The 21,348-nt window shown below is 45.7% G+C and overlaps 1 pseudogene across 1 annotated transcript in view; it reads left to right on the top strand.

Moving 5' to 3' along the window:
- LOC125506846 (G-type lectin S-receptor-like serine/threonine-protein kinase SD1-13) overlaps positions 1 to 19,648 on the top strand; it is a 38,852-nt pseudogene extending 19,204 nt beyond the window's left edge. The window contains exons 7-8 of the transcript XR_015603426.1: positions 16,962 to 16,970; positions 19,303 to 19,648. The product of XR_015603426.1 is annotated as a G-type lectin S-receptor-like serine/threonine-protein kinase SD1-13 (transcript). The remainder of the gene's footprint in view (positions 1 to 16,961; positions 16,971 to 19,302) is intronic.
- The last annotated feature ends 1,700 nt before the right edge of the window (positions 19,649 to 21,348 follow it).

The following is a 21,348-nucleotide window of genomic DNA, read 5'->3' as shown; positions in this document are numbered from 1 at the left end:
GTGGTGGTGGAGTCCGGATCACTCCAAGGACGAAGGCTTCTGTAGATGTTGAAGTAGTCGCTGGAGTTTGAGCTGAAGTTGGTGCTGAAGTAGTGGCTCTGGTGTCAGCAACTGGCACGGCAGACGACCTCGGGCCTCGTGGCACTCTAGAAAAAGCATGAGTCGTGGTCCTGCCTCTCCTCTCATTCATGTCCTCCTGGAGCTGCTCCACTGCAGACTGAACTTCTGTTACCTTGATGTCCAAGTCATAGAACCTCTGTTCCATGATCCTCTCTAAACTCACCTGGTTCTGAGTCAGGGTGGCTATACTCTGCTCAATCCGCAGGGTGGACGCAATCAAGTAACCAAGCTGCTCTTGTTTGGTCTTCAAGAAGTATTCGGATGCCTCTGCTTGAGTAGGCATCCTGGCAGCTTTCTCCTTCCTCGCCTTCTCCTTCTTTGCATATGCTTGTGCAGACGATGGATCATTCTCTGTCATCACAACTTCATTGTTCTCAAAATCTGGACGGATGGGCAGGTGTTCCTTATCCAACAAATATACGCCTGTGCCCATCTTGGAGTTGATGAGCTCTTGAATCTGAGGGGCATATCCACAGCTCCTCTTCTGATCTGCCGCAGTCCTTTTGATCGTTTCCACTATGAGGCTCATCACCTTGAACTTCTGAGGCACATCAAACACATGTAGCAAGTTGATAGCATGGCCTCTGATCATCTTGTGATCTCCAGACTTGGGCAGTAAGGTGTGCCTAAGGATCCAGTTGATCGTAGGTAATCCTGATAGCAGATAATGCACTGAGCCAAACTTGAATGTGTCAAGAGCTTCATTGGGAATTTCCTTGTACATATTTAACATGGAGTTATGGTCCATCTTCTTCTTGGCATAGATATCCAAGTCCTCATCTTGCTCCTCTGGGGCATTGATTAGCTTCGCCCATTCCTCAACAGTAGAGTGGTACCTCGTACCCTCAGACATCCATGTAATCCTCCCATCTAGATAAAAGTGAGCTGTGGAGTAGAACTGCATGATGAGTTCCTCGTTCCACTTTGTGAGCTTCTGCCCAACAAAGTCCTCTACTCCACAAGCTATGAAGCTGTCTTGCACTCCAGGATAGTGCTCCTCATTCTCCTTGATATATGTCCAATCAACCCATCTCATGTCACATACGATTGGCTTCTTGTCAAGTAGCACTGTCTCATAGAAATCCTGCTGCTCCTTGGTATGAAACCTGTAGTCCACTGCAGTCCTTCTCCTAGAAGCGTATGGATCTGCTTCTCTCCATTTCCTGAGCCCTGAGTCTCTCCTGAGCTTCATATCCTCAGCCACAGGATGAGCATCGTTGTGGTCTGGGATCTTGGGCTTGAGCTTCCGAAGGACATTCTCTTCCTCATCCTCAGCAACAGTCTCAGGCACTGGGGCCTTGTTCTTCTCAGTGGCTGGGATGCTTCTTGTGTTTCTCTTTGGTGCACTCTTAGGCTTAGATGCAGCCTTAGGTGCTTCCTTGGGCTTGGATGCAGCTCCCCCTGACCTTATGGCATCTCCCATAAGTTTGGCTGCCTTGGGCGCTGGTGCAGCTGCCTCTTCTTCCTCATCCTCTTCTACCATAATGGAGGCCTTGCCAAGCACCCTAGCCACAGTCTTTTTCACCCTCTCCTTCCTTTTCTTGCCCTCAGCTGCAACGGGCTCAATGGGAGCAGGCTTCTCAGTTGAGGCTCTAGCCTTTGACATGGGCTGCCTTCCTGCTGGCCTTTTGATTTTTAGGCCTGGCTTTGAGCCTTGAGCTGGCTCAACTCTCTTGGAAGTGGCCTCTTCCTCTGCCACATAGTCCTCATCTTCAGAATCTGAGGTTCTCTTCTTCCTTTGTCTAGTGGCAGCTTTAGGCAGGTTGCTGGGTGTGCTCCTGCTGCCATCATCTGAGGAACTTGAGGGGCTAGTGCCCTCACTCAACTGCACTTGCTGCTCTGACAAGTTTTGGCTGTCACTCTGGTCTGACATGATGCAAACTGACTGCTGACCCTGTGAATAGATTATAGAGGAGATAGAGTGGATGAGCATCACAAAATACAGAGATTTTTGCAAAAGGAATGATCCAAAAACTTAGTTTTAGTTTCCCACTGAAATCATCTCGGATCTACCGATTTTCAAACTCGGTGATATCGAAGCAGTTTTGGAACCTAAACTAGTGAACTCGGTAGGACCGAGTCACAGTTCGGTGGCACCGAGACTGCTAGGGTTTCACAGAGTTCCAAAATCGGTCACACCGATAAGTAATTCTCGGTCAGACCGAGTTTTACTTGTGCAATTGCATAAGCCAAATCGGTGGGACCGAGTTTTTCAACTCGGTGGGTCCGAGATGGTTTCTGCGGAAACCTAAACCTAGAATTTTCGAATCAAACCTAATCTATGAGCGTTTTGACTGGATAGAAGTTTATCAAACGTGGCCAGAAACAATGTGATCACAATGTGCTAGGAATCAGATTGAGGAATAGCACAAAGATCAAGTCCATACCCTAGTTCGGCGGGGACTTGCTACGGCGGCAACGGCGGGGCAGATTTCCCGTTGACGGCGGCAAAGACCAGCGACAGGAGGCTGCTGGCGGCGAGAAGACGATCCGGAGACCTCGGGGGCAGAGCAGGCTATCGCGCGGGCGAAGGGGTTCGGAGAAATTTACAAATTTTGACCGTGACTATATATAGCCCGACCCTGTCGGTGTGAACGAGTGGAACAACTCGGTGGCACCGAGATTCATAACTGCGTGCAGTTACTGAAACTCGGTGTGACCGAAAGGTTCAAATCGGTTGCACCGAGATCGAAAACCTAGATCAACTTAATGATCTCGGTAGGACAGAAAGTGGAGTATCGGTCAGACCGAGAATCATAAAGAGGTTTTGGAAGTTTAAGTCTATGACGAATCGGGGACTCCGAGCGCTCCTCACACAGAGTGGTTCGAATCTGACTTGATCAAATTTTGTGATGCAGCATGAATAGAGTTTGAGACGAGAAAAGCATAGATAGCTAGAGGAGGTTCTTAGGCATTCTTGTCCATCCACTTGGCAAAAGAGGATAAAGCCAAACAGCGAAAACAACAAGTGGATGTCCTCGAATGAGTAAAATATGCAATCAGCATGCTCACACAATAAGATGGCAAATGAAATATGTGGCAAGGCATGCACAACCAATTCTAGCATCTATCAAGCAATTTGCGATGACTAGGTCATCTATATATGAGTATATTGACTTAGGAGTCAAGTGAGAACACTTGATCGTAGGTCATACTCATCGTTTAAGCTCAAGTGGGGTTACCACTTTTACATAAAGCATTGTTTTGTTCACATCTTTAGAGTTGCTTTAGCTCAAGTCTTAGAGTAAAGCTCCCCCTAGATGTGATATCCCCCCCTAAGAGGGATGAACTAACCTTGGGTTTTGTCGATGATGACTTCATGTAGATATTGAAGATGTGGATGCTCAATGTTGATGTAGATCTCTTGGAGCTATCCATTTGAGTGAATTTCACTTTCAATACCTACATGGGTTAGTCCTACAAGGAACAAACAAGGATATCCATAGACATAGAGTGATGCACACAAAAGATGATGTCCATGAAAACTTTTAGGTTACCTTGTCCCTTGTCTTACCGACAAGAGGGTTTGTGACTCCTTGAACTAGTGCAAGATGTGGAAGTTGATTACACTTGTTCTCGCCAAAATGATAAGAGTGAAGTATGTTGGCGGAGTCACCCTCAAAAACTCTCTAGTTCTTCTTCTTTTGGATCCATATCATCTTGATGGGAATCCTTGGAGTTGTAGTCGTACTTGATGAAGTGGAACTTGAAGTAGTCTTGGGAATCCACTTGACTAAGGTCTTTGGAGCTTCTTCAAATGCATCAATTTCCTCTTGAAGCTTGTCCTTGCCTTTTTGCTTGTAGTCTTGTGGTGGAAGATCATCTTGAGCTTGTGTCCCCTTGAAAGAAGTATACTTCTCTTGTTGAGGGACAAACTTCGTCTTGGGGTATTGATCTTCTTCCCATTCAACTCCATTGGCATTGAACTTTCGTTCAAAACCAACACCTTGATTCTTCCGGTGCATTCCTTGCTTGCGCACAATTTCCTTGAATTGCTTACTCCCGGCAAGGCTCTTGTACACTCCTTTCTCTATAATTCCCTTCAATAAGCTATTTTCTTGCTCAAGTGTAACTTGGCTAAGAGAATCATTAGTGGAATCAAGAGAACTACTAGAAGCAACAATATTGGATTTAGCATGTTCATTGTTACTACTAGAGGAAGAATCTTTCTTGTTACTAGACTTGACTTGAGGCATGTAAGTGGATAAGAGTAAACGCTTGGCAATGTAAGAAGAACTTTTCTTGCGGACATCATCATTGATTGCCTTTAAGAACTCATGCTCTTGCTCAAGATTGAGCTTTTCAAAGCATAGTTTCTCATGAGCTCTTAAAAGTTCTCGGTGATCTTCGAAGATAGTGTCATGAGCTAACTTAAGAGTTTTTAGTTCTTTAGTTAGAGCCTCAATCTTCTCCTTATCATTGTCACTCGTTTTATCTTGATTAGCATGATTAATTGGTCTTTCATCATAGTATTCATCACTAGAGTTGTCACCAAGCAAATCATCACCTAACAAGTCATCTTCATCACTATTGAAATCAACATACTCGGGGTGTGTTACCTTAGGACCTTTGGCCATGAAGCATCTTCCAATTCCTTCATTTGGTGAGTCAAATATGTCGTAGGAGTTGGTTGACACAAGTGCTAGACCAGCAACACCTTCATTTTGAGTATCTTCGGAGTCGAAGTGATAACTTCTCTCGGAGTGGCTGTCGGAGTCGGAGCCGGATACCCATTCACCAACATGAGCTTGATGTCTTTGTCTTGTATAGCTCCTTGATGATTTTTCCTTCCTTTCCGAATCCTTGCTTCTTCGTGAGTATCTTCGTTCATAACGATCATCTCTACTCCTTCTCTCTCTTGGTGGTGATCCTTTGCTTCTTCTTTTTGGAGAATCTTCTCTTCTCTTGTAGGGAGCCGTACACTCATTGGAATAGTGTCCGGGTCTTCCACAGTTGTAACAGTTTCGCTCTCGACTAGAAGATCTTTTGTCATTGTAGGACCTTGACTTGGAGCTTCTATCTTTACTTCTACTCTTGTAGAACTTGTTGAAGTTCTTCACCATTAAGCTCAATTCTTCATTGAAGTCTTGTTTCTCACTTGATGATGTAGGGGCTTCACATGAGGCTTTATAGGCACCACTTGACTTGTTGTGAAGTTCCTCTTTATCCTTAAGTGACATCTCATGAGCAACAATTCTTCCAATCACTTCCGTTGGCTTGAGATCTTTGTAATTGGGCATCATTTGGATCAATGTGCACACGGTATCATATTTTCCATCCAAGGCTCTTAGGATCTTCTTGATGATGAATCTATCGGTCATCTCTTCACTTCCTAAGCCGGCAATCTCATTTGTGATGAGAGCAAGCCTAGAGTACATTTCAGCGACACCTTCACCATCCTTCATCTTGAACTTGTCAAGTTGGCTTTGAAGCACATCCAACTTGGATTCCTTGACGGAGTCGGTACCTTCGTGCATATCAATCAAAGTGTCCCAAATTTCCTTTGCATTCTCAAGGCGGCTGATTTTGTTGAATTCTTCGGGGCACAATCCGTTGAAGAGAATATCACAAGCTTGAGCATTGTATTGCAACATCTTCAACTCATCCGCGGTAGCTTCACGGTTTGGTTCTCTCCCATCAAAGAAGTCACCTTGCAAACCAACACACACAATAGCCCAAACGGCGGGGTTATGTCCAAGAATATGCATTTTCATTTTATGCTTCCAACTAGCAAAATTAGTACCATCAAAGTAAGGACCTCTACAGTGATAATTTCCCTCGCTAGACGCCATAATCTCCTAGGTTGTGAAACCAAGGCTATGACCACCAAAAGCTATGGAGATCAAGCAAATGGAGACCAAGGCTCTGATACCACTTGTAGGATTGAAAGTATGTCTAGAGGGGGGTGATTAGACTACTTGACCAAATAAAAACTTAACCTTTTCCCAATTTTAGTTCTTGGCAGATTTTAGCTAATTTAGGACAAGTCAAGCAATCATCACACAATTCAAGCAAGCATGCAAAGAGTATATTGGCAGCGGAAAGTAAAGCATGCAACTTGCAAGAATATAAAGGGAAGGGTTTGGAGAATTCAAACGCTATTGGAGACACGGATGTTTTTCCCGTGGTTCGGATAGGTGGTGCTATCCTACATCCACGTTGATGGAGACTTCAACCCACGAAGGGTAACGGTTGCGCGAGTCCACACAGGGCTCCACCCAAGGGCAACGGTTGCGCGAGTCCACGAAGGGCTCCACCCACGAAGGGTCCACGAAGAAGCAACCACCCACAAAGGGTCCACGAAGAAGCAACCTTGTCTATCCCACCATGGCCATCGCCCACGAAGGACTTGCCTCACTAGCGGTAGATCTTCACGAAGTAGGCGATCTCCTTGCCCTTACAAACTCCTTGGTTCAACTCCACAATCTTGTCGGAGGCTCCCAAGTGACACCTAGCCAATCTAGGAGACACCAGTCTCCAAGAAGTAACAAATGGTGTGTAGGTAATGAACTCCTTGCTCTTGTGCTTCAAATGATAGTCTCCCCAACACTCAACTCTCTCTCATAGGATTTGGATTTGGTGGAAAGAAGATTTGAGTGGAAAGCAACTTGGGAAGGCTAGAGATCAAGATTCATATGGTAGGAATGGAATGTCTTGATCTCAACACATGAGTAGGTGGTTTTCTCTCAGAACATATGAGTAGGAATGGTGTGTGTGTTCTGATGGCTCTCTCATCAAATGAGAAGGAGGTGGAGGGGTATATATAGCCTCCACACAAAATCCAACCGTTACACACAATTTACCAATCTCGGTGGGACCGAATCAGAAAACTCGGTCTGACCGAAGTAGTAAACCTAGTGACCGTTAGGAATTTCGGTGGGACTGACATGCAACTCGGTAGGACCGATTCAGTTAGGGTTTGGGCATAACGTAATCTCGGTGAGACCGATTACACAAACTCGGTGAGACCGAATTTGGTAATTAGATAACCAGAGAGTTGGTCAGGCAAACTCGGTGGGACCGATTTGCTCTTTCGGTGAGACCGAGTGGAACTCGGTGAGACCGAAAAGTTACAAAGGGGAAACACTGAGTTTACATTGCAATCTCGGTGGGACCGATTCGCTCTTTTGGTGGGACCGAAAAGTTACGAAAGGGAAACAGAGAGTTTGCAACCCCATCTCGGTGGGACCGAGATCCTTATCGGTAGAACCGAATTGCTAGGGTTTGGCAGTGGCTAATGACAAGTGAAACTCGGTGGCGCCGGATTGGAAGAATCGGTAGGACCGAGTTTGTCTTAGAGTTTAGGTCATATGTGGATATGGGAAAGTAGTTGAGGGTTTTGGAGCATATCATTAAGCACATGAAGCAAGAGGCTCATTAAGCAACACCTCATCCCTCCTTAACAGTATTGGCTTTTCCTATGGACTCAATGTGATCTTGGATCACTGAAATATAAAATGAAGAGTCTTGAGCTTTTGAGCTTGAGCCAATCCTTTGTCCTTAGCATTTTGAGGGTTCCACTTTCACATCCATGCCATGCCAATCATTGAGCTTTCCTGGAATAATCACCTCGGAATAGCATTAGCTCAATGAGCTATATGTTGTTATGAATTACCAAAACCACCTAGGGATAGTTGCACTTTCAATCTCCCCCTTTTTGGTAATTGATGACAACATATAGATCAAAGCTTCGACAAATGATAATAAGCATGAAGTATATCGTCCTACAGCAGGCCTGGCACCCAGCGGTGCTTCCAGGACGTAATTCTTCTGTGCAGCAATGAGGATAATCCTAAAGTTACGGACCCAGTCCGTGTAATTGCTACCATCATCTTTCAACTTTGCTTTCTCAAGGAACGCATTAAAATTCAACGGAACAACAGCATGGGCCATCTATCTACAATCAAACATACATGAGCAAGATACTATCAGGTACTAAGTTCATGATAAATTTAAGTTCAATTAGTCAAATTACTTAAAGAACTCCCACTTAGATAGACATCCCTCTAATCCTCTAAGTGATCACGTGATCCAAATCAACTAAACCATGTCCGATCATCACGTGGGATGGAGTAGTTTCATTGGTGAACATCACTATGTTGATCATATCTACTATATGATTCACGCTCGACCTTTCGGTCTCCGTGTTCCGAGGCCATATCTGTATATGCTTGGCTCGTCAAGTATAACCTGAGTATTCCGCGTGTGCAACTGTCTTGCACCCGTTGTATTTGAACGTAGAGCCTATCACACCCGATCATCACATGGTGTCTCAGCACGAAGAACTTTCGCAACGGTGCATACTCAGGGAGAACACTTCTTGATAATTTAGTGAGAGATCATCTTATAATGCTACCGTCAATCAAAGCAAGATAAGATGCATAAAAGATAAACATCACATGCAATCAATATAAGTGATATGATATGGCCATCATCATCTTGTGCCTGTGATCTCCATCTCCGAAGCACCGTCATGATCACCATCGTCACTGGCGCGACACCTTGATCTCCATCGCAGCATCGTTGTCGTCTCGCCAATTTTATGCTTCCACGACTATCGCTACCGCTTAGTGATAAAGTAAAGCATTACAGCGCGATTGCATTGCATACAATAAAGCGACAACTATATGGCTCCTGCCAGTTGCCGATAACTCAGTTACAAAACATGATCATCTCATACAATAAAATTTAGCATCATGTCTTGACCATATTACATCACAACATGCCCTGCAAAAACAAGTTAGACGCCCTCTACTTTGTTTGTTGCAAGTTTTACGTGGCTACTACGGGCTTAAGCAAGAACCAATCTTACCTACACATCAAAACCACAACGAATAGTTTGTCAAGTTGATGCCGTTTTAACCTTTGCAAGGACCGGGCGTAGCCACACTCGGTTCAACTAAAGTTGGAGAAACAGTCACCCGCAAGCCACCTATGTGCAAAGCACGTCGGGAGAACCGGTCTCGCGTAAGCGTACGCGTAATGTCGGTCCGGGCCGCTTCATCCAACAATACCGCCGAACCAAAGTATGACATGCTGGTAGGCAGCATGACTTATATCGCCCACAACTCACTTGTGTTCTACTCGTGCACATAACATCAAACCATAAAACCTAGGCTCTGATACCACTATTGCGGAACGTAGTAATTTCAAAAAATTTCCTACGCACACGCAAGATCATGGTGATGCATAGCAACGAGGGGAGAGTGTGATCTACGTACCCTTGTAGATCGACAACGGAAGCGTTTGGTTGATGTAGTCGTACGTCTTCACGACCCGACCGATCAAGCACCGAAACTACGGCACCTCCGAGTTTTAGCACACGTTCAGCTCGATAACGATCCCCGGACTCCGATCCAGCAAAGTGTCAGGGAAGAGTTCCGTCAGCACGACGGCGTGGTGACGATCTTGATGTACTACTGTCGCAGGGCTTCGCCTAAGCACCGCTACAATATTATCGAGGACTATGGTGGCAGGGGGCGCCGCACACGGCAAAGAATAAGATCACGTGGATCAACTTGTGTGTCTCTGGGGTTCCCCTGCCTCCGTATATAAAGGATCAAGGGGGGGTGCGGCCGGCCTAGGAGAGGCACACCAGGAGGAGTCCTCTTCCCTCTGGGAGTAGGATTCCCCCCCCCCCAATCCTAGTTGGAATAGGATTCGCGGAGGGGGGAAAAGAGAGAGGGGGGCCGGCCCCCTCTCCTTGTCCTATTCGGACCAAGGGAGGGGAGGGGCGTGCGGCCCATCTTGGGCTGCCCCTTCTCTTTTCCACTAAGGCCCACTAAGGCCCATATAGCTCCCGGGGGGTTCCGGTAACCTCCCGGTACTCCGGTAAAATCCTAATTTCACCCAGAACACTTCCGATATCCAAACATAGGCTTCCAGTATATCAATCTTTATGTCTCGACCATTTCGAGACTCCTCGTCATGTCCGTGATCACATCCGGGACTCCGAACAACCTTCGGTACATCAAAATGTATAAACTCATAATATAACTGTCATCGAAACCTTAAGCGTGCAGACCCTACGGGTTTGAGAACAATGTAGACATGACCGAGACACGTCTCCGGTCAATAACCAATAGCGGGACCTGGATGCCCATATTGGCTCCTACATATTCTACGAAGATCTTTATCAGTCAGACCGCATAACAACATACGTTGTTCCCTTTGTCATCGGTATGTTACTTGCCCGAGATTCGATCGTCGGTATCCAATACCTAGTTCAATATTGTTACCGGCAAGTCTCTTTACTCGTTCCGTAATACATCATCTCACAACTAACTCATTAGTTGCATTGCTTGCAAGGCTTAAGTGATGTGCATTACCGAGAGGGCCCAGAGATACCTCTCCGACGATCGGAGTGACAAATCCTAATCTCAAAATACATCAACCCAACATGTACCTTTGGAGACACCTGTAGAGCACCTTTATAATCACCCAGTTACGTTGTGATGTTTGGTAGCACACAAAGTGTTCCTCCGGCACACGGGAGTTACATAATCTCATAGTCATAGGAACATGTATAAGTCATGAAGAAAGCAATAGCAACATACTAAACGATCGGGTGCTAAGCTAATGGAATGGGTCATGTCAATCAGATCATTCAACTAATGATGTGATCCCGTTAATCAAATGACAACTCTTTTTCCATGGTTAGGAAACATAACCATCTTTGATTAACGAGCTAGTCAAGTAGAGGCATACTAGTGACACTCTGTTTGTCTATGTATTCACACATGTATTATGTTTCCGGTTAATACAATTCTAGCATGAATAATAAACCTTTATCATGATATAAGGAAATAAATAATAACTTTATTATTGCCTCTAGGGCATATTTCCTTCACCCATGACCATTAGTCCCGGTTTGTGCCACAAACCGGGACTAAAGGGTTGGTCCTCGTTGCGGGCAGAGTTTAGTCCCACCTCGCCAACCGAAGGGGGCTCACACCGGTTTATAAGCCCTTTCCTCTATGCCTTGTTGAGCTCCTCTCGAAGTGAAAATAGATGCCCTAATAGAGAAAAGTTTAACCTAAATTCATAGTAAATTTCTCTGAAATTCATAGATATTTACTAGGAATTTAGGTTGAATTTTCTCTATAAGCGCATCTATTCTCATTTTTTTGTAAGTTAATCACAAACTTGTGATTCAAACAATTTTCAAAGAATTCAAATTTTAACTATTCAAATTTGAAAACTAATGGCACTAACAGAAAGTTTATAATTTTTCTAAAACTAATGGCACTAACAGAAAGTTCATAATTTTGCTAACCTAAAAGCAAACAGAATTAACAATTAAAGCAAAAAACAAAAGAAAATAAATAATGCAAAAAACAAATCAAAAAAACAGGAAAAAACTATTTTTATAGTAAAGTTAATCACAAAATAAAATAAATAAAGCAACAAAGAAAACAAAAAAACTAAAAAAGTGTTTTCAAATTTGAAAACTAATGGCACTAACAGAAAGTTTATAATTTTTCTAAAACTAATGACACTAACAGAAAGTTTATAATTTTGCTAACCTAAAAGCAAACAGAATTAAAAATTAAAGCAAAAAACAAAAGAAAATAAATAATGCAAAAAACAAATCAAAAAAACAGGAAAAAACTATTTTTATAGTAAAGTTAATCACAAAATAAAATAAATAAAGCAACAAAGAAAACAAAAAAACTAAAAAAGTGTTTTCAAATCTGAAAACTAATGATTAACAAAAAGTTTATAATTTTTCTAAAACTAAAAGCATAGAGAATTAAAAAATAAAGCAACAAACAAAAGAAAATAAATAAGGCAACAAAAAAACAAAAAAATGCCACCTACTGGGCCACCATGGCCTGAATATGACTAGAAACCCTACCATGGGCCAGGATTCAAGCCCGTAGTAGGCCTAGTAGGCCCACAGGTATTGCAGTGACAGATTAGGCCTGAAAGCCTGCAGTTGAGAGGAGCTCGAGAGGGTGGGCGCAGCAGCGCTTATAAACCACTCACGAGCCGCCTCAACTAGCGAGGTGAGACTAAACTTTTGGGCGCGGGGCAGCACAAGGCCATTGGTCCCGGTTGGTGGCACCAACCGTGACCAATGCCCCCCTTTAGTCCCGGTTGGTGCCACCAACCGGGACCAAAGGCCGCCGCTTCCCGCCCTTTGGGCTGGCGAAATCAGGCCTTTGGTCCCGGTTGGTGGCACCAATCGGGACTAAAGGGGGGCATTGGTCACGGGTGGTGCCACGAACCGGGACCAATACTCTGTGTATATAAGCAGGACTTAGTAAATTTTCAGTTTCTCATCGACCATTTGCCCCCGACGCCGCCAGGCTGCCCGTGCTCGCCGTCGCCGTCGCCCCGCGCCCCTGCCCCATGCTCGCCATCGCCGCCCGCTCCTCGTCGCCGTCGCCCTGCCCTTGCCCCGTCCCGCCCCCCCGCGTCGGCGCCCTCGCCGCCCCCGCCATCGCCTCGAGCTCCCCTGCTCGCGCGCGCCGCCCCGCGCCCCTGCCACGGACTCGCCGTCGCCGCCCGCCCCTGCCCCGACGCGCGCCGCCCCGGCCCGCCCCCGTCGCCGTCGCCCGCGCCCCTGCCCCGACGCACGCCGCCCCGGCCCGCCCTCGCCGTCGCCTGCGCCCCAGCCCGCCTCCTCAGCTTGGTCCGGCCGCCGGCGCCCTCCCTTTGCAATTTTTTTCATATATATGCTTGTTATATATATATATATATGCTTGTTATATATATATATATATGCTTGTTTATATATATATGTAATGATTTTTTTATAGAATATGATGTCTTTTTTCATAGATGATCACATATATGATGTATGCACAAATGTGGATGAAATATGATGTTTTTTTGTTCATAGAACATGATGTTTTTTTTAATTCACATATTTTTTTGTTCATGAGAGAGGCGGGGACGTTGAGGGATCATAGATGTATTTTTTTCAGAATTTTCTATCATGCATAGACGGATTTTAGACCACGGGAGCACCCCCTCTCTATCGTTGCAAAAATTGCTAAGTGATATTAAGAAGGAAGGAAAAGAAGTATAGGAAAGAAAGAAAATAAGAAGAGGAAAGAAAGAAGAAGAGGAGAGGAAGAAGAGGAGAAATAAATAAGAAGAAGAAAAAAGAAGAAAAAGAAGAGGAGAAGAAGAAAGGAATAGTGGAGAAGAAGAGAAAATAGAATATATTCTATTTTCTCTTCTTCTCCACTATTCCTTTCTTCTTCTCCTCTTTTTTTCTTCTTTTTTTCTTCGATCTTCTCCTCTAGCTATTCCTTTCTTCTTCTCCTCTTTCTTCTTCTTCTTCTTCTTCTTCTTATTATTATTATTATTATTATTATTAATTTTTATAGGGAACGAGGGTGTCGAGGATCGCCGAGGGGTCGAGGGTCGGGAACTAGGGTAGAGGGTCGAGGGTCGTTAAGGGGTCAAGGGTCGAGGGTTCGAGGGTTCTATAGGGTCGAGGGATCGAGGGTCGAGGGTTCCAGGGTCGTCTAGGGGTCGAGGGTTCCAGGGTCGTCGAGGGTTCGAGGGGTCGAGGATCACCGAGGGGTCGAGAGAAGTTTCCTAGTGTCAACGTATTGAAGAAATCCATGGCTTCATCATTAGCCGGAAGTAACCAGGGCATGACGAAGTCCTCCAAAGTTATTTTGGAATGGTGTCCCGGATAGGATAATTTGCCTTTTTGTATGAATTTCAGCAAAGGCCTTCCAAATAACGATATTTGGAAGGTTCTTGCTGAACTTTGTACCAAAAAGCGAGTTATCCTATCTAGGACTCCGTTCCAAAATAACTTTGGAGAGCTTCGTACCATCATGCACCTGTTACTTTCGCCTAATGATGAAGACATGGTTTTGTTGAATCCTTTGACACTAGGCAACCTCCCGACCCCTCGGCGATCCTCTCGGACATGAGAGGAAGAAAAGGATCACCGAGGGGTCGAGGGTTCTAGGGTCGTCGAGGGTTCGAGGGGTCGAGGATCGCCGAGGGGTCGAGAGAGAGATTTCCTAGTGTCAAAGTATTGAAGAAATCCATGGCTTCATCATTAGCCAGAAGTAACCAGGGCATGACGAAGTCCTCCAAAGTTATTTTGGAATGGTGTCCCGGATAGGATAATTTGCCTTTTTGTATGAATTTCAGCAAAGGCCTTCCAAATAATGATATTTGGAAGGTTCTTGCTGAACTTTGTACCAAAAAGCGAATTATCCTATCTAGGACTCCGTTCCAAAATAACTTTGGAGAGCTTCGTACCATCATGCACCTGTTACTTTCGCCTAATGATGAAGACATGGTTTTGTTGAATCCTTTGACACGAGGCAACCTCCCGAACCCTCGGCGATCCTCTCGAACATGAGAGGAAGAAGAGGATAAAAAAGAAGAGGAAGAAGAAAAAAAGAGGAGAAGAAAGAATAGAGGAGTTCTTCTCCTCTATTCTTTCTTATCCTCTTTTTTTTTCTTCTTCCTCTTTTTTTATCAGGAACGAGGGTCGTCGAGGGACATAGATGTAGTGTCATCATTGTCGATATATACCCCCTCCCAATAGCTTCAACACGTGGGGGGGGGTCGATATTACCCCCTCCTTGAAGCGTTCTCGAGGCCACCCCAAACCCTTGAAGCGCTGTCGAGGCCACCCCAAACCCTAGAGAAGCAGCGTCGAGGCCACTAATTAATATATATGATTCCTTACTATGATTACGTAGCTAGTTCTACGTTTGCCACTAATATATCCATCTGTCATGTTTGAATAATAATTGCCATGTTGTAAATATTTGTAGAAACTATGGACACCGCCCAAGACGAAGCAAAAGAAGCGTTGTTGAGGGACATAATCGCAGAAGGAAGTGATGCCGTCTCGTTGTTTCTCAACGACACCGATGGTCGACCTAATGCCGGTGCAAGAAGAAGAACATGAGGACGGCTCCGGTGACCCAATGCCGGTGCAAGAAGGAGACCGTGATGACGGCTCCGGTGACCGAACCGAGTCCGGCCAGGTATATATATTAGTTAAGCCTGTGCTGACTAGCTGATTGATGCATTCATTGTTTTGGTATGTACACATATTAATTAAGTCTTTGTTCTTTTTTCTAGCCCTCCGGATCAAGCACAACTTCGGTAAAGAGACGAGGCCCGAAGAAAAAGTGGAGCTCGGATGAAAGGTTTGACATCATAGCAATCGCGCCCGACGGCCAACCGATTGAACCCATCCGAACAAAGAACGCATTTGTTGCTCAGTGCGGGGTTCTGGTTAGGGACAAGATCCCGATAAGCATCCAGCAATGGTTTAAGCCGGCTACAGAAGACCCTGAGGTGTCTTATGTCAATGATATGCAGAAAAATGATCTTTGGACTGAGCTGAAGTCAAATTTCACCCTACCGCCAGAGGATAATCCAGAGAACCCAGTTAAAGAGCAATTAATCAAGTCTTTTGCTCTTAAGAGGATGGCAGAACTATTCAGGAGGTGGAAGAAAGAGCTGAATAAGTTTGTCGAAAATAATGAGACACCAGAATTCAAGGGCAGATATGAGAAGATCAGAGATCACTGGCCCGCATTTGTGGCCCACAAGACATCGGAAAAGAGTAAGAAGATGTCGGCGACAAACAAGCAAAATGCTGCGAAGAAGAAGCATCACCATCGCACGGGGTCAGGTGGCTACCTCGTAGCCCGGCCTAAGTGGGCCAAGACTGAGAATGATCTGGTTGATAAAGGGATCGAACCAGAGACAATTAACTGGCCAGACCGTTGCCGGACTTGGTTCTTCGGGGCTGGCGGAACCTTGGACCCTGTAACAGGGAAGTGCATTTGGACGAACGATCAAATGGACATACCAGTCAGGAAGCTTAAGCAGTATATCAAAGCAGTGCAGCAAGGGACGTTCTTTCCAGACAGAGAGAATGACGAGCTCACAATGGCCCTCGGGAATCCTGAGCACCCTGGACGGACATGAGGCACGCCAGGCTCCATTCCGTGGAAGGTTGGGTTTCCGGACGCAGGCGGTTACAAATCCCATGAGAGGAGGAAAAAAGTGCAGCAGACCCAAATGCAGGCGCTGCAAGCAAGGGTAGACGCGATAGAGGAACGAGAAGCAAATCGCAGCAAACGTACTGCCGAAGCTTTCCCCGAAGCTACCCCGCCATCTCAGCGCAGAAGCAGCATGGCTTCCACCGAGCTGCTTCAGCCGGAGCATGCCTTGACGGCTCCTGCCAGCTATCCCGTGGATGCTATCACAGAGTCTCAAAATTGCCACCTTATGACGCAATGGATGAATTTGAAGGTCAAGGCGGCTGTTGGCTCTGTTTATCCTACTGAACCCGGCGCAACTTTTCACTGCCGGCCGATTCCAGAAGGATATGCTAGGGTGATGGTGGATGAAATAACGGAGGGATTTGAGGACCTCGAGCTTGACCACCCTACCGGTGAAGGCGAGACTCGGCTGGGGTCTGCTCTGAAGACTCCATGCCTATGGCGGAAGGAGCTCATCAACCTTCCGAACTGGACGCCTCCGCCTCCTCATCCTCCTCCGGCGAGTCAGGGCACTCCGCCTTCTCCACCGCCTCCTCCTCCGGCGAGTGACGATTAGGGCCCTCGGCCGGCTCCTTCTCCGGCGCATGGCGGCACTCCGCCTCCTTCTCCGCCTGCGCCGGCGCGCCTGAGCAGCCAGCCTTCTCCTTCTCCGCCTCGTCAGCAAGGGCGGAAGAGACCCGCCGCCGCTTCGGCAGCTGCTCCGGCGCGTCGTAGTCCTTCTCCTCCGCCTCGTAAGCAAGTAAAGAAGACAACCGCTCCGTCTGCTCGGCCGGCGTCTAGCAGTACAACCAGAGGCGGGAGGACATATAGATTCGGTCCTTCTTTGAAGAGTCCACAAAAGTTACCATACGAGAGGACCCCAGAGGAGAAGGCGAAGATCGCGCGAACCGAAGTGGATGACTGGTTTCAAGGGTTGAAAGCAAAGAGACATCCACCTCCGGAGGAGAAGGTAGATCCGGTGAAACTGAAGCGCACTCTGGCTGCCCTGACAAAACCACCCAAGTCTCCGCCGAAAGGCAACTATGAGCGCATTATTGCAAAGACATGGGCCGAAGCAGAGTGGTCGGGAAGTACAGTCAGTGATCAAAGGCTGAAAGAACGACGAGCAGCTGGGAAACAAATTGCCCAGCTCGGCGAACAAGCGAAGCAATCGTGCCCCCCGCTCAAGGTGCCTAGCGACATCGTCGATCCGAGGATGGTGCCTGGTTATTGCAATGTTGACGATTACCTGCCCGACGATGTACATTATGATCCCATGGAGGTGCAGATACATAGATATGAGTACGGGAAGCCTCTCATCAAACATGAAAAATCTTTAACAACGATGATGCGAAGATTACATGATTGGTACTCGAAAATCTGCAGAGAGTCTGGGGGGAGGAGTACTTTGTATGCGAGAGTTAAACCGGAGCATGACCTCGTTGGAATTGAACTGTTGCCTATTCCATTTGAGGAGTTCTATCAGTTTTTCAATCAATTGGCCCTCGATAAAACAACGGTCACCTGCTACTGTCTGTAAGTACTACTACTTCTGTCATTAAGTCTCTCTATATAGCTCATCTCTTTCATTGCATGTATTTATAATTATCCTCACTATATTATGCAGATTGAAGATCGCCGAATTGAAGAAAAGGCAAATCGGTGATATTGGGTTCGTTAACACATATCTCATAGATGCAACTGAGGTTGAACATCGTCCCGAAGATACCGAGGCCAACTTGCTACGATCATTCAAAAAAAATGAAAACAAAGATATAATACTCTTTCCTTACAACTTCAAGTGAGTGTTACTGTCTTGTGCATATTCGGTTTCCCTTATATTAGTCCAGGTTATAGTAATGTAATTGATGAGTTATGCATGCGTGCGCAGGTACCACTATATTCTCCTAGAGATTAGGCTTGAGCAGGGAGTAGTAACTGTCTTGGACTTTAAACGAAAAGATCCCCAGGAGTATGCGGACATGACTGAAATCCTCAAGAAGTAAGTTAAATCGATCATTATCCACCATATCAGCAACTTTGTTCATTTCCTGATATCAAGTAATTGTTTTCTTTGTCCGGCAGGGTTTGGAGAAAATTCACCAGAAAAGTTCCGGGACTGCCGAAGGAGCTGGAATTTAGACACCCGAAAGTAAGTACTATAGTAGCATGCTCCACGCATCTCCTAGTGATTCAAGCGCTAGTTTCATCAATACCATTTAGCATTCTTGCTTATCAGTTTGATTGACCTCTATTTCTTGTAAAGTGGTTGTGGCAGGAACAAGGGAATGATTTCTGTGGATACTACATCTGCGAGTCCATCCGCCACACGACCTGTGAGCGGGGCGGGTACTCTGACGAACAATATGAAGTACGTAAATAACAACATTCACAATTATATTTTATTACCATCATTTGTGTTGAGTTTCATTCATTCATATATATATATATGTATTGACCCCCTTCTTCAAATTAGATGTTTCGGAAGCGGGATGAACTCCTAGCACCAGCTCGCATGCGAGCAATTCAAGAGGAATTGGCGGCATTCTTTCTTGACCACGTGATCGCTGAAGACGGAGAATACTATGTGGACCATGAGTCCGTATGATTATATTTGTAAGAGATAATTATTGTATATATGTAGCCGGTAGTGTCGGATAGATATACGAGAACTTGTTGTTCGACCAATCTCTCGGAGAAGGAGAGGTGGTCGATATCACTTCTCTCTGTATGCATATATGTTCATGACCATCTTCTGTTTCCTTCGTTTGCTTACTAGCTAGCTAGCGTGTCTAGTCCTCTCTATACGTATGTATAGTACGTAGCGTCGACCAAGCACGGACATAAGAGAGGACACTTCTCTCTATTAATTATAGCTAGCTAACACAATATATGAAACACCTAAATTAACCCCCCAAAACCCCCAACCCCCCCCCCTTCAAAAAAACAAAAACCCCAGCCACAAAAATGCTGACGCGTGGATGCCTATTGGTCCCGGTTGGTGCCACCAACCGGGACCAAAGGGTCTCCTGCCTGGGCTCCGCGCACAGGCCACGTGGAGGCCCATCAGTCCTGGTTCTGGATTGAACCGGGACTAAAGCGCCGTGGCATTAGTACCGACCCTTTAGTCCCGGTTCAGGAACCGGGACTAAAGGCCCTTACGAACCGGGACAACAGGCCCTTTTTCTACCAGTGACATACGGTGCTGCCTGCAGCTAATCAACAAGGGCGAGTCCAGACACATCGCCTTCAACATAAACACCGACTTAAACAAGTATCGTGCACAACCAAACAAAGGAATCATCGCACCATACTGCAAGCGCTACATCACCCTAACCTTGCGAGCGCAGGAGGAGGAGCCGCGAAATATGCAGTGTGCTGGTGTGCTGGTTGTGCAGGGAATAAGAGTGAACGAGCACTTCACATCCGATGAAATCAGCCAAGACTACCTCGAGAAGGCCAGCGTCGTGTATGAGGTGAGATTGCCCATTGTCTATGTTGCATTGGATATAAGCCTCTCTCTCAATAGAGAGACTTGAGGAACGTGAGAGAAATTTTTTAATCAGTTATATCCACTAGTGCAGAACCAGGCAATAGCACCGGTTCGTAAGGCCCTTTAGTGCCGGTTTGGTAACCGGCGCTAAAATGTAGGCACTAAAGCCCCCCCCCTTTAGTACCGGTTCAGCACGAACCGGTGCTAAAGGGCAACCACGTGGCACGAGCCAGCTTCGGGGGCAGGGAGCCCTTTAGTACCGGTTGGTGTCACCAACCGGTATTAAAATGTTGGGGGGTTTGGGTTATGATTTCTTTTTCATTTAATTTTCTGTTTTCCATTTAATTCTTTTTCTTTTGCTGGTATTTTACGATACTACATATTGTACACGTTATGCATATATATAAATAGAATTTCTAGTAGAACCGATCATTATATATAATATATATATATATATCATCGAATGTCTCACAACCACCATTAATTAATTCACACATATATACACACATGTATATATATACAATTTCTCCTAATTGGTGCCTTCGGAGCTAGTGGCATTAGTCTAGCTAATTGGTGCCTTCGGAGCACGATAACAATTGGAAGTGGTTCATGGGGGCGGTAGCGGGTAATAGTATTCTCCTTTGGGATCTATGACCTGGTCGAGCAAAAATCCCACTATTTCCTCTTGAATTGCTTCTATGCGGTCCTGTGCTAGGAGCTTGTCTCACACCTCTTTGAACTGTTAAGAAGGAGATCAATATGCATGTGTATTAGTTGTGTGACTAGATATTGATAATGGTGTAAAAATTGTGAATAGTGTTCTGACAATCGATATCGTACCCACTCCTGTCTTTGAGATTTGCTCCTTTCGGACGCCATCATGCGAATGTTCTCGCAAACGTAGTATGCACATAGACCATTCCCCGGCGCCTGCTTCAGGGCCTTTACGAGAATGGAATTTGATCAGATAATAATTAATCAAGCATGATAATTAAAGATATGGCAGCTAGCTAGTACTACTTAATTACTTACCTTGGGTCGATACCATTTCAGACTTTGTTTCCATGGGCCTGGAGTGACCCTGATGAACTTTGCCCAAGCCCTGCCCGCCGACAAAGAAAATGAATAAATGGGTTATTAAATAGTTGTTATCAAGAAATGATGAACTAATTAAATAGGCCGAGATATAGTTAATAATGATTGAAATTACCTGTTGACTATCCCCTTCACGATGGTGTAGTCACTTGCTTTCTTAAGTAGTGAGTCTAGTACTTCAACTGTTCCTTCATCAACTTTAATGATTAACAAGATCCAGTGAAATCTGCATGCACACACGTTTGCATGTCTTAATTAAGCGGGCATATGTAAGCAAAAACATGTAGCTATAGTTGTGCCGGACTTGGAGGAGGAGTGGCTGAGTTGGAGGAGGAGGAGTGGCCTGAAGCTGTGCCGGACTTGGAGGAGGAGTGACCTGAAGCTGTGCCGGACTTGGAGGAGGAGTGGCCTGACGCTTTGCCGGACTTGGAGGAGGAGTGGCCTGAAGCTGTGCCGGACTTAGAGGAGGAGTGGCCTGACGCGTTGGTGGACTTGGAGGAGCGGGAGTCTGCTGACTCGGTGGCGGACTACGACGAGGAGTCGGATGATGTGGTGTCGGTGGCCTTCGAAAGATGATGCAATCCTTTCTCCATAGGATGATACGATGGTTGGCCTCTCCTAGTGTGTGCTCATCGTCACCTCCAGGAATGT

Source organism: Triticum urartu, chromosome 5A (assembly GCF_056163025.1).
Source record: "Triticum urartu cultivar PI428250 chromosome 5A, HENAU_Tu73, whole genome shotgun sequence".
Classification (NCBI taxonomy): Eukaryota; Viridiplantae; Streptophyta; class Magnoliopsida; order Poales; family Poaceae; genus Triticum; species Triticum urartu.
Note: the sequence above shows the minus strand (reverse complement) of the source record. Positions and strands in the feature narration are given on the sequence as shown.